Source organism: Globicephala melas, chromosome 10, assembly GCF_963455315.2.
Source record: "Globicephala melas chromosome 10, mGloMel1.2, whole genome shotgun sequence".
NCBI lineage: Eukaryota > Metazoa > Chordata > Mammalia > Artiodactyla > Delphinidae > Globicephala > Globicephala melas.
In genome coordinates, this window is record NC_083323.1 from 23037665 (window position 1) to 23052118 (window position 14454).

A 14454-nucleotide genomic window follows, 5' to 3' on the forward strand; every position below is an offset into this window, starting at 1 on the left:
ATTGTTCCTTTATGACAATCTTTGCTTCTGAAATGCCCTCCCTACCATTTTGGCTTGTCTAACTCCAACTCAGTTTTGAAATGTAACCCAAATTCCAACTTCTCCATGAGAATTCCCCAGAGTCCCCTAGCATTAATGGTCTTTTAAAAACTCTCAGAGTACCTTCTACCTCTTACCTCAGAACTTACCATAATATGCCTTAAGGCAGAAGTTTTATGAACTTATCCTTCTTCTTCAAAAGACTTTTAGTTTTATGGGGCTTCATAACCCCCACCAGAAATTTCCAAGTTGGAGCCATTTATGCGTTAGCTGATTTGAATGGACTGCACAGGCATGGCTCTAGTGTAGGGTACTTCATGTCCATGGGTGGACAGAGGGTATCGCTATGGGCTGACTGGGGCTGTGGTTTCTTCTGCCCTATCCAGATAGAAGCTTTTGGGAGAGGGGTGCAATTTAAACAAGGTAAGGCAGTTAAGTAATCCCCATTAATCTTGAAGAAAAGGCAGAATTTCAAAAGAAGAATCCAGAAAAATATCCTTTTGAAACACCTTATTTTTTTTTAATTTTTAATTTAATTTTTTTTCAACATCTTTATTGGAGTATAATTGCTCTACAATGGTGCATTAGCTTCTGCTGTGTAACAAAGTGAATCAGCTATACATATACACATATCCCCATATCCCCTCCCTCTTGTGTCTCCCTCCCACCCTCCACATCCCACCCCTCTAGGTGGTCACAAAGCACTGAGCTGATTTCCCTGTGCTATGTGGCTGCTTCCCACTAGCTAGCTATTTTACGTTAGGTAGTGTACGTATGTCCATGCCACTCTCTCACTTCGTCCCAGCTTACCCTTCCCCCTCCCTGTGTCCTCAAGTCCATTCTCTACGTCTGCGTCTTTGTTCCTGTCCTGCCCCTAGGTTCTTCAGAACCATTTTTTTTTTAAGATTCCATACATATGTGTTAGCATACTTATTGGTTTTTCTCTTTCTGACTTACTTCACTCTGTGTGACAGACTCTAGGTCCATCCACCTCACTACAAGTAACTCAATTTCATTTCTTTTTATGGCTGAGTAATATTCCATTGTATATATGTGCCACATCTTTATCCATTCATCTGTTGATGGACACTTAGGTTGCTTCCATGTCCTGGCTATTGTAAATAGAGCTGCAATGAACATTGTGGTACATGACTTTTTTTTTTTTTTTTTGCGGTACGCGGGCCTCTCACTGTTGTGGCCCCTCCCTCTGTGGAGCACAGGCTCCGGACGCGCAGGCCCAATGGCCATGGCCCACGGGCCCAGCCGCTCTGCGGCATGTGGGATCCTCCCGGACCGGGCCACGAACCTGTGTCCCCTGCATCGGCAGGCGGACTCTCAACCACTGCGCCACCAGGGAAGCCCCCATGACTTTTTGAATTATAGTTTTCTCAGGGTATATGCCCAGTAGTGGGATTGTTGGGTCGTATGGTAATTCTATTTTTAGTTTTTTAAGGAACCTCTGTACTGTTCTCCATAGTGGCTGTATCAGTTTACATTCCCACCAACAGTGCAAGAGGGGGTTCGCTTTTCTCCGCACCCTCTGCAGCATTTATTGTTTGTAGACTTTTTGATGATGACCATTCTGACCAGTGTGAGGTGATACCTCATTGTAGTTTTGATTTGCATTTCCTTATTTTTTTATTTGTAACTTTTTTTATTTTACAAAATTGATCAGTCTTATAATTCATGGGTTGCTAAGCTCTAAAGGACCTCAGTGGTCTTGCAGTCCAGTCATAAAAATGAGTGTATGATTTGCCTAAAGCCACATAGCTGCTCCATGACAGAGTCAGGAATGGAGAATCCAGGTCTTCTCACTCAAAACCTAAAGAATAGTTTCTTCTAGTATTTTCCTGTTGAGATATAGCCAGTTTAATCTCCTTCTGTGAAGCCGCCACACTATAATTAATAGCAAGGATGACAAAAATCAGTTAGTTCTTTAAAAGTGCTTTGGATTCTCAGATGCCTTCGACATGAATATCCTAAATTGGAAAATAACTAAGCACAAATAACACTAAGATGTATTTCTCATATTTTTAGTGTATAAAGCAGCCTGTTTGTTTTTCATCTCATCTTTTTACATTCTCACTAATAAGCAAAAGTCAGTAGATCATGTGTTCATTGGGTCTTGTGGTCATTAGTGTGAATCACAAAGGTTGTACTCTAATTGCTTACATCCTGCATAAAGCACTCTGTTGACTGAGGTACAAACAAGCTTCCTTAGAGACAAAACGAATCTCTAGGTCAAAAGCCTTCACCACATTTTTTTGTAATTCTTAGATGTGTTGTTACCAACATGGGAATCATTAGAACCTATTCTTTTAAAATTACATACATTCATTATAACCATTTTCATAAGGAAGTCAGGACCAAAAGATTTCTACTTGATTTTTAAAATTATGTATTTAGAAATCTTGCCATGATATAAAAATTAAATCCCATTTATCTATGTATTCAGCAAATCAAAGCCTTTTATGAAAAAAGAGTAAAATTAGGTTATCCAAGAAAATCTGGGACATGTGGTCACTGTGTTATGCTTTGTCAGCATTATTAAAAGCTGTAGATAAATAGCATATACACACATACTCAAGAGTATTCTAAAATTGAGGGTTAATCATAGAATTAAGTGAGATCATAGAATGATTGATAAGAAGTAGTGTTGAAAATAATACTCAAAATGCAGGGATTGGATGGTCTTTTATGATCCCTCACAATCTTGTGATATTAAATTGCTGTTAATATTAGCAATAATGATAACTAATATTTACTAAACTCTAACTATATGCCTGATCTGCTATTGCATTAGTAGAATCTACTGTCCTAATAGCTTTATGTCTATTTACTTAGTCCTCAGAATAAACCCATAACACAGGTTGTAATAATAAAGTAGGTACTAATATATCCACATTTTACAATTTTACAGATGAGGAAACTGAGGCACAGAGAAACTAAGTAGCAAGGCCAAAGTCACTCAACTTAATAAACGGCAAAGCAGGGATGGACTGTGGTGCTTAGGCTCTAGAACCTGTTCTCTCAATCTTTATGTCATCATACGTTTGGCTATATATACTGTAAAGAAATGTAAAATAGGCTGAGACGGTTGGTTAAAATGTCCCTGAAATAGTGCGTGTGGGTGACTAGGATGTGCGTATTCACTTTCTGACTAGGAGTTATTGGGAAAGGTACAGGAGGAGGAGATCCTTTTGTTCCCACCATTTTTTATTTATTTGCAACTCTATAGCATGACTAGGTCTTTTGACAGCCACACATGCAAACACAATATGAAAAGTTGGGGCAGTTACTCAAGCATCTGGCACCATGTGGATGGAACATACTGATGGCTGAGCTGTTCCACTGTGAGGCCAGGTGCTCTGGCACCACGCAGGCAGAGTGAGACAGCAAGCGGGATCCGGGTTCTTGGCTCCACTCTAATTGCTGCTCTTTCCCCTCCTCTTGTCTTCCTAATTCCTTCTACTTCCAGTACATACTGGACTGGCCTCATCACAAAGAGCAGGAGGAGAAGCCTAGTGAGTTAGGGATCTAAAGTGAGATGGGGATGCCTCGGGACTGTCTTCTTCCAGGAAAGAACTCTTCTACTTTTCTTTCCTCTTCCTCTTCTCATACCTAGGATTCCAAGAAAAAGATCTATGACTCTGCTTAGTTAGGTATTCCTTTCTTAATGTCAGGTTGATTTTTTTTTTCCTTTGGTGATGTGCAAGATCCAGGTGAGCATAGACCTACCTCGTCAAGAATTAGTTATCAGCATAGTGATCATTTAGAGTTGTCTGGAATTCTTTGGTGAAACAAATCCATTGTAGGTCAAGCATGTCTCTTCACTCCTAGCTTTCAGGAATTGTTTCCTTTTGTTCCCTCAGAGAGGGGACAGGGGAATAAGGCACTGCTGTTGATACTAGGGCTCTTATGTGCCATGTGGTCTACATACATTGTTTTTTTTATTTCTTATAGAACTCTGCCAGATAGACATTATCACCCCATCTTACAGATGTGGCAATAGAGACCTTGAGAAGTAAGCTCAGACAGCTAAAGCAGTAGAAGTGGGATTTGATTTCTAGCTGGGCTGATTCCAAAGCCAGCCTGCTTTCCAAGGTGCCATTGCCATGGGGGTTACATGCATTTTAACTGAGAGTTTTAACAAGCAGGAACTGATTCTTTCAATAGAGTTTTGGGCATCAGTCTGACATTTCTTTCGAGGAATCCTTGTCCTGAAATTATGGCACAGAAGTAGTGGTTTGGTGTTCTTCTGTGGATAATCTGCCCTGGTGGTCCAGTAAAACTAATCTTATACTTCATGAAGGGAAAACACCTTCCCAGGAAACACAAGACTGATGCATTTCATACAAGCCATAACTCTTACAGGCAGGGATGACCTAGCAATCAAGGACATCTCTGTCCAGGCAACAGGACTCTAGTTAATGAATTTGCTAATAGTTGCTTCCTATTGACTTACATTGGTCAAAGTTCAGTCATTGTCATTACTGTCTGAATCCCGAATGCTTGACCTTTTGAGTGATGTGACAGAGGTACTGCAAGACAAGCACCATCCCTGGGTATTTCCCTAGCTGGGATGGCTGTTGACTAGATACCTGCCCCCTACTCTTCTCTCCTCATACTCTCCCCAGTGGAGAGCTGGTTCAAATTCCATTGTTTCATTATCCTTTCTGCGCAAATAACTTCCAAATTGGCATCACCCCTGTTCCATTTCCACAAATATCCCCCTGTCTACCAGATATTTCCAGCAGGACATCTCACAGTCACTTCAAGCCCAGGATTTCCAAAGTCACGAATTGTCTCCCCTTGGAGCAAGGTTTTTCTCCAAAACAGTTCATCTGCTGGTAACTCAACAATGCTAGTCATCCTTACTTTGGAATCCTTTATGAACCACCTTTTTTATTTATCCCTTACTTTTCTTCCTAAGTAAATTTTCTGGGACCCATTTCTTCATCCTGAATTCCACAGACATCACTCTGCTCCCTAAAGGCCTGGCTCTTGCCCTGGTAGATCTCGATTTTCTTGCAGTTGCAGATTGGGTTCTATCTTCAAATTCTGGGACTCATCCCATTTCTAGACAAAAGAAAATTAATACTGGACTAATTGTTTTCCTCTCCCTCAGGAGCAAGCATCATAGTTTTAATCATGCATTGGAACATTTTAAAATTAATTTTTATTAACCAAGTAATAAGTGAATATTCTCCTTCTAATAATTAAAACATTACCATTAAAGCTGAAGTCCCCATTGACCCTCCCTACTTTGCCCCCAGTGAATTCCCAGTTTGTTTGTATATTTCCAGATCTTTTCCTAAGTTTTAATACACATATATGCATTCATAGAAAATACTATTGTTTTCCTTTTTTCTAATACAAATGATCACATATAAATGTAGTATACTGTACATATTCTGTGATATGTTTTTTTTAACTCAACTTCCATTTATTCAATGAATATTTTTCAGGTAAATGCTCAGTGCCAGGCACTGTTCTGAATTGCTAAGAATACACTGGACAACCCACTGAGAAAATCAAACTCCCTGAGTTCATGGAGTTCACATGGATGATCTGTTTACGTAGTACAAATAGATACATCTCATGCTTTTCAATGACTATGTAGTATTCCATAGCATAGACATGCTGGAATTCATCTAGCCATTCCTGTACTGATGGACATTTAGATAGTTTCCAATGTTTGGCTATGACAATACTACCATGAGCACCCTCATCAATGCCTCCTTGGGCACATGTGCATGTCTCTCTGGGGTAAATGCCAAGACATGGAACTGCTGAGCCAAGTGCCGTCCAAAGAGGTTTTAGCACTTCCAGCAGTGTGTACAAGAGGACTCACTTTGCAAATCCTCGCCAATGCTTGATATCATCTGAATTTTATGCATTTTACTCATCTCATGAATGCAAAATGGAATCTTGCTGTTATTTAATGTCAATCAAGTTTTCATAAAGTTCCCATTTACATACTGGGATGAAATGGATGAAATGTACAGGTTGAGTTAAATCACTACAAGCCCTTGCTTTTTACACATTTACATTGATGGGGACAGATATGAAGGACAACATAGGAAAAAATGGCCATCAAGTGACCACATAAAATAAAGTAGCTATCTTTGGTTTCCCTCCCTTCTTTGTGCATAAGTTTCATGATCCTGAAGCTCCCTGGTGGCCATTTCTGATCTTCCTCTGGTGTGGTCTTCTATGTCTGAATTTCAGCTCTTATAATCTGCCTGTGAAAGAACACTTGGCAAAGCTAGAGGGAGGGTGTTGGTGAGGGGAAGAAACAGCACATGCAAAGGTCCCTGTGCAGGGAACGACTGTGCCGGGCACAGAGGAGGTCCCACTTAACTGGGTGAGTGAATGGATTAGTCATGAGTGGCTCAATGTATCAAAGTTTAAAATAGGAGGCAGAGAGTAGTGAGAGTGAGGGTGGAGGGGTGGGTAGGAGCCTGATCACAAAAAGCATAGTATGACATACTAAGGATTTGGCCTTGGTCTTGTGGACAATGGGAAACCCTTCCATGTTTACTAGAACTCATCTATAAAACTGTTGTCTGTTGTCTTGACCTTATTGTTAAAGTGAAAAAAAGAAGATAAAAAGCACTCTTCAGAGAAGTCTCCTGATGTTAAGCTCACTGAATTAAGATCAGTGATACTAATTAGGTGGTTTGATGAACACAGAATTGGAGTGAAAGTATGAGGATGACTTTGAGGGAGAGTATAACTGTAGGACCAATGCATGCCTTTGTTCAACAAGGGTTTTTTGGTGCTCACTCTGTGCAAGGTACCATTTAAATGCTGAAGATATCAACTGCACAGAAAAGATAAAGCTTATACTCTCATGGAACTTTTGTTCCAGTGGGGGTGGGCAGTGTGAGGGGACAGACAGTAAACAGCCATGTGTATGTCAGGTGGTTGGTGCAATAAGAAAAGCGCAAGTAAGGAGAAGGCACTGAGAGTGATTAAAAGGAAGAGCAAGAGTGAGCAATGCAGATGGGAGAATGGGGACATCAAGATAGAGGGAGTAACAAGTGCAAATGTCCTGAGGCCAGGTGTGCTTGGCACATGCAGGGAACAGATATTTATGGGGCGCCTGTGATACACCATTCTTGAGTTGCTAGAATAGAAAGGTGAGCAAGGGGGGCAAGATTGCTGCTCTTATAAGAAACACCTTCGTCATGTACTATCTTTTATTAGTTTCTTTCTTAGAGAGTGTATTAGTTTGCTAGGGCTGCCATGACAAAGTACACAGACTGGGTGGCTTAAGCATCAGAAATTTGTTTCCTCACAGTCCTGAAGACTAGAAGTCCAAGATCAAGATGTCAGCAGGGTTGATTTCTTCTGAGGCCTCTCTCCTTGGCCTGTAGATAGACATCTCCTGGTGTCCTCACATGGTTTTTTCTCTGTGTGTCTCTGTGTCCTAATCTCCTCTTTTTATAAGGACATTAGTCATATTGAATTAGGCCCATCTATATGATCTCATTTTACCTTAATTTTTAAAGGCCTTATCTCCAAGTGTAGTCACATTCTGAGGTACTGGGTTTAGAACTTCAACATAGAATTTTGGGGAGATACAACTTAGCCCATAACATAACTATGTTATTTTTATTTTTTTATTGAAGTATAGTTGCTTTACAATATTATCTAAGTTCCAGATGTACAATATAGTGATTTACAACTTTTAAAGTTTATAGTCCCTTTATATTATTATAAAATATTGGCTATATTCCCCATTTTGTACAATATATCCCTTTAGCTTATTTTATACCTAATAGTTTGTACCTCTTAAGGCCCTACCCCTATTTTTCCCCTCCCCCATTCCCTCTCCCCACTGTTAACCACTGGTTTGTTCTCTATATCTGTGAGTCTGCTTCTTTTTTGTTATATTCACTTGTTTGTGTATTTTTTAGATTCCACATATAAGTGATATCATACAGTATTTGTCTTTCTCTGACTTATTTCACTTAGCATAATGACCTCCAGGTCCATCCATGTTGTTGCAAATGACAAAATTTCATTCCATTTTATGGCTGAGTAATATTACATTGTATATATATACCACATCTTCTTTATCCATTCATCTGCTGATGGACATTTAGGTTGCTTCTGTATCTTGGCAATTATAAATAATGATGCTATGAACATTGGGATGCATATATCTTTTCAAATTAGTGGGGTTTTTTTTCATATATATATCCAGGAGTGGGATTGCTGGGTCATACGGTAGCTCTAGTTTTAGTTTTTTGAGGAACCTTCATACTGTTTTCCATTGTGGCTGCACCAATTTACATTCCCATTAACAGTGTAGAAGGGTTCCCTTTTCTCCATATTCTCACCAACATTTGTTATTTGTGTTCTTTTTGATGATAGCCCTTCTGACGGGTGTGAGGTGATATCTCATTGAGGTTTTGATTTGCATTTCTCTGATGATTAGCAATGTTGAACATCCTTACATGTGTTTGTTGGCCGTCTGTATGTCTTCTTTGGAAAAATGTTCAGGTTTTCTGCCCATTTAAAAAATTGTATTGTTTGTTTTTTTTGATATTGAGTTGTATGAGCTGTTTATATATGTTGGATAGTAATCCCTTATCAGTCATATCATTTGCAAATATTTTCTCCCATTCAGTAGGTTGTCTTGGTTTTTGGCAATGGTTTCCTTTGCTGTGTTATTATTATTTTTTGTGGTATGCGGGCCTCTCACTGTTGTGGCCTCTCCCGTTGTGGAGCACAAGCTCCAGACGCACAGGCTCAGCGGCCATGGCTCATGGGCCCAGCCGCTCCACGGCATGTGGGATCTTCCCAGACCAGGGCATGAACCCGCGTCTCCTGCATCAGCAGGCGGACTCTCAACCACTGCGCCACCAGGGAAGCCCCTTGCTGTGTTATTTTTAAGTTAGCAATAATTATCGTTGAATCCTTCTCCCTCTATCTTGTCACATTTCCCTCCCTCCTCTGTTTGAATGGCCACTGCACACTGGATCTTTGCTTTCACAGGAGTCATTTTCAGAATGCATCTTTCCCAGGAGACAAGGCCACTGAGAATCTTACCATAGGTTAAACAATAGTAAGCACCCTGGGTTATCTTCCCCATTTATCAAAAATAATTAGCTTGATCCTTGATAAAATCCCCATGAGGATGCTACCTTGTACCTGACCAGGTAGGAGCCTTCAACAGAGCTGGCTCTGAATGGCTCTGCAGCAGCAGTTAATGTAACTGAGGCATGGAATATGGCAACTCTCTCACAACACTGGATGTCCATTTCATCCTCTGCCCCATCTCCTTTCCAAGGAGCCGAATGACATCATAAAGAACTGTTAACTGTCTCAGGACCAGACCCACTAGGAAGAAGGTTGACTACCCAGGACTGAGCCCAAAGCACATCCACACATTGGAAAGCATTTCTTACTACAGAAGACTGGGTACCTTCTGAGCTCAAAGGAAGATCCAGAATTCATGGGTGGGGGTGGGGACTGTTTCTTCTCTTCGAACCATTTTTCCAATCTGTCATACCTAAGCCCATTTCCTTCCTCCCCCTGTCCTCTTTGTTCCCCAAAGAAACAGGCTAACAATGTTTATAGAATTATTGAGCTTTGTTGTTTAAATTCATTTTCAGGAATTATTGACCCCATAGAACTTAATGACACCTTGGAGTTGAGGCTCTTTGTGTAAATCCTTCATCCTTTACAGATTAACAGTCAGGTGGGATTTGAAAGGGCTCCAGTGTCCAAATTCTAAAATCTATACCAGACTTTCAGCTGAAAGAAAGTTACTATTCCTGCATACTAGCTTGATTTTTTAAAAACTAGACCACCAACACAACAAAATTCAATTGATGTCCCTTTCCTAAAAATAATAATAATAATAATAATTTTTTTTTTTTAAAGCCAAGAGGCTGATCGACTGGTTGAAAATCAGGAACATGAATAGCTTTCTCTCAAATGTACTATGTTCATGGCCTGTAAAATCTGATTGCTAACAATGTCAAATTAAGTGTATATAAAGCAGCCACAGCCACTAAAAGCAGATTTTTTTTTCTGCAGTGAGAGGTGGTACGCGGGCCTCTCACTGTTGTGGCTTCTCCCATTGCGGAGCACAGGCTCCGGATGCGCAGGCTCAGCGGCCATGGCTCACGGGCCCAGCTGCTCCATGGCACGCGGGATCCTCCCGGACCAGGGCACGAACCCATGTCCCCTGCATCGGCAGGCGGACTCCCAACCACTGCGCCACCAGGGAAGCCCTAAAAGCAGATTTTATTTTAACTTAATCCATGGAAAATAGGGAACAGTGTACTCCTAGGTTCTGCATAAAAAGCCACCCCTCTATTGCTAGATTCAGAAGTGTAATTTTTATTTTAGTGGAGATCTTCTCCACCCTCCCCAAAAGGGAGCTGAATTTGTTTGCCTTTAGCCAGGTTGTAGTGAAAGCATGAGACTACTAACTCCGTGTCGGGTTTCTCTGGGACTAGAAGGTATAGAGGAAGGGGTGCAGTCCTACTGTGTGAGCCCATTCCTCTTTAAAATGAGCCCAGATGCACAGCCGGGCCCTGTCTGACACGCACAGCTTGGGCTAGCGCCGTTATTACCCAATCAAGGCATCTGCCCATTTCTAATCCTTCAATACAGAGAGACAGTTCTACAATCCCACATAATATGTACCAGCTGAATGGATCCCAATTTATCAGTAAAACTATAAGTTGCAGAACACCAGGCTAAAACTAAAGTAATAAACCCTGTGATCCCTGTACCATACATTTGAGGCCGTTATTTAAGGTCTCCAAGGAGATCGGTACCATAAAAACCATTTCTCAGGAATTCTGCCAGCTATAGGAGCTCACTGCAACTGTTCGTGCTAATATATTACAACTTGTTTATTGCACTCCCAAGCATCTGCAGCATCCGCAGTGTTACCAAGGGAGGGGAAATGATGCACATACCCTCTCGATAGGCAGCCAGATTTTTGTTTCCTATGTATACAAAAAAAAGGATGCTTTTCCTTTTCTCATACTCTTACTACTCTGTACCCCTCTCCCCAGAAACAGCTCGAATGCTCAAAGGAGATGGAATAGGGCCTCTATTAATCTTTATACCTCTTTAGGAACTCTCACCACTTTCAGTGCAAAGATATCATGCAGCTGTGTGGCAGTTTGTGCAAAATCTGGGGTAAACAGGAAATTGAGAGACACAGATTGAGATGTTAATTTCACAAAGCATCCACGTGGCCTTGGGCAGGTTATTTAACTTCTTTGAGCCTTCATTTCCTCATGTATATTTTTGTTTGTTTGTTTTTAAGAAACAACAATGCCCCTTTAAGGATTAAATGAGATAACAGATGTAAAGAGCTTATTACAGTGACTGGTTTATAGCAGGAATTTGAAAAATGTTAGTTCCTTTTGCCTGATTATTTACTGCACTGACAGAATATAAGATACCAATTTGCTACTTTTATAAAAGAGTTGAATATATTGGAAACAAGATCTTAGTACATTAATTCCAGCTATTTGCCTAGTAAAGAAATCTTCAGTGCAATTTCTAGGGTGCTGATAAAGAAAAAACCCTGTATTAGTTTTCTAGGGCTGCCATGACAAAGTACCATAGACTGGGTGGCTTAAACAACAGAAATTAATTTACTCACAGTTTTGGAGACTAGAAGTCCAACATTGAGGTGTCAGCAGGTTTGGTTTCTTCTAAGGCCTCTCTCCTTGGCTTGTAGGTGACTATCTTCTGCCTGTGTCTTCACATGGTTTTCCTTCTGGGCGGGTCTGTGTCCTAATTTCCTCTTATTTTAAGGATACCAGTCATATTGGATTAAAGCCCACCCTAATGACCTCATTTTAACTTAATTATCTCTTTGAAGACCCTATCTCCAAATACAGTCACATTCTGAGGTACTGAGGTTAGGACTTCAACATAGGAATTTCAGGGCATAAAATTCAGCCTGTAACCCTCTCCTACCTTGCCAACCCTATTTTAGCCATGGTAGGGGGATAGAGAGGGCCTGATTCCACCTGAGGAGGTTTTATGTGGGTCTAGGTGCCATTATGTGCTCATTATCATCTTTTAAAATATGAAGTGAATTTGGAAACTCACCCATTATATTGTTTAACACACAAAACAAATCTAGCGGATGTAGAAGTTTCAATAAAAATATTATCTTATGACACCCGCTGACTAATTGACTACCTTGTGAAGAACTTGAGAAAAAGTGTAAAGCCTTCCCAGTAATGGATTAGTAATCTGCTGACTGTGAAATCCTTTAGGTTGCCGAGAAGTCACTTCCCAGTTAATAGAGCTGGTGGTTATCTAGTGTGCCATCATGGTTGGTTTGGCTCGTGATGGATAATGGCTGGATTACATAGTTGGACAGCTGTGCTGTGAAGAGGCTCTGCCCATCGGCATAGGGCCTTGCTTCTCTGCTCTAGGGACTAAGCTTTGAGAACCCAGTGGCCTCTTATCTCTGTGCGGAGAGTGTAGCAAGCCAAGGCAGGGAGGAGCCCAGCAGCAGGGCCATGGGGACTGGTTCTGGGGAGGTGTATTAGTTCCCTTCTGCTGCTGTAACAAATCTCCACATATTTCTTATCTTCCATTTCTGGAAGTCAGAAATCCCAACTCCATTTCACAGGGCTAAAGTCAGGCTGTTTGTTGGTAGACTGGTTCCTTCTGGAGGCTCCAGAGGAGAATCTGTTTCCTCACCTTTTCCAGCTTCAGGAAGCCACCTGTATTCCTTGGCTGGTGGCTCCTTCCTGCCTCTTCAAAGCCTGCAGCATAGTGTCTTCAAATCTCTGATTCTCTGACCTTGTTACCCTTGTCACATTTTCTCTCTCACTCTGACCTTCTCTTTCACTTATAAGGACCTTTGTGATGACATTGGGCCCACCTGGATAATCCAGGATAATCTCATTTCAAGATCCTTAGCTTAATCAATCCGCAAGATCCCTTTTGCCAGGTGAGGTGACACATTCACAGGTTCTGGCAACTGGGATATGGACATCTTTCAAGGGGTCATTATTCTGTCTGTCACAGGCCTGGCAGATGGGCTCTAGGGTGAGGAGGTAGGAGGTTGTCAGCAGCTCCAAATTCCAAGCCAAAGAATTTAACCTGGCTTGGGGGTGGGGAGATGGATAAGCATGTGTGCGCATCAGTTGGGGCTGGCGGGAAGTGTGTGTGTGTGTGTGTGTGTGTGTGTGTGTGTGTGTGTGTGTGTTTTGTACAAAGATAGGGTTCAGGAGGCCCATGAACTATCATTAATTCATTCATTCCTGTGAAAGTGTCCCTCTCTTTAGATTCTCAAAAGTACCTTCACTTCTACTAGGTTAAGACCTTGCTTCAGGCCCTAAACAAAAGAAAGAGCTGCCAGACCCCACAGATCTCAGAGCTCCCTAGAACCATCCTCTTTGCTCATTGTCGCAAGTTCTATTTTTCTTTTTTCTTCTTCTTCTAACTTTTTTTTTCTGGCTACCGTTTATTGAGTACTTACCATGAGTAGATAGAGTCCTACATGCTTTATCTCTTATTTATCCGGTAATCCTTGCTGCATCTATTAGCATGAGGTGTCCTGCCATCACAGATAAACCACAGAATTGCAGTGTTTTGACACCAAAGAGGCTATTTCTTGTCCACAGGGCCCTCTGTTGCTGGAGCTGTGGTCCCGGGGCAGCTTTCCTCCACACGATGGTTTGCTATGAAGGCCTTGTCCATGGGGCTGCTGCACATCCTCCAGGACCTGGGATCCTCTGCCTCTAGCACTTAGCTGGGGAAAAGTGAGTAGAAAAGGTTTACCTGCTCCTTAAAAAGTCCTGGCCAGAAGAGGCATGTGTCTTTTCTGCTCACATTCTTTTGTCTAACACATGGAGTACTTGGCCACAAGGGGGACTGGGTTATGCAGCTGTCTGGCTGGGTGGTTTCCTCCTAGCAGTGACTCAGACTGTGCAAGTTTCAGAGAGTGAGCATTTTTGGTGGACAGCTGCTATCTCTTCCATCTCCTGAATAACCCTATTTGGTATGATTATCTCTATCAAGGAGCAAATCAAGACCTGGATATTTCTAATAACGTGACCTGGTTAAGTAAGTGGTATAATCAGGATTCCTGCACAGGCCTGTCAGAATTCTGAGTGCAAATCCTGTATTTGTAACCAGTGCCTCATGCCAGCACTTGTCCTGCTGCAATGCTTATCAACCTCCTTTTTGCCTGACAGTCCTCGGAGGGGTCAGCCACCCCCTGAACCCATGGGGTATCAAGTCTGAACCCCCTGTTCTGAGAGGCAGCCTAGAATCAGCCCCTTGCTGTTCTTTCCTGCTTTCTGTCTTTCTCCTGTCAAAATCCCAGGTCCCTTGTGCTGTCTCCAAACCCCATGATCCAGGTATTTTCTGATCTCTTATTTCCCTCAGTCAACAACATGGATC

The 14454-nt window shown here is 41.6% G+C and overlaps 1 long non-coding RNA gene across 1 annotated transcript in view; it reads left to right on the forward strand.

Annotated features, from left to right (window-relative positions):
* Window positions 1-13800, forward strand: part of LOC115852986 (uncharacterized) — a 394615-nt gene extending 380815 nt beyond the window's left edge. Inside the window, exon 4 of the long non-coding RNA XR_009565343.1 lies at window positions 13674-13800. This is a non-coding gene — a long non-coding RNA (uncharacterized lncRNA). The remainder of the gene's footprint in view (window positions 1-13673) is intronic.
* The last annotated feature ends 654 nt before the right edge of the window (window positions 13801-14454 follow it).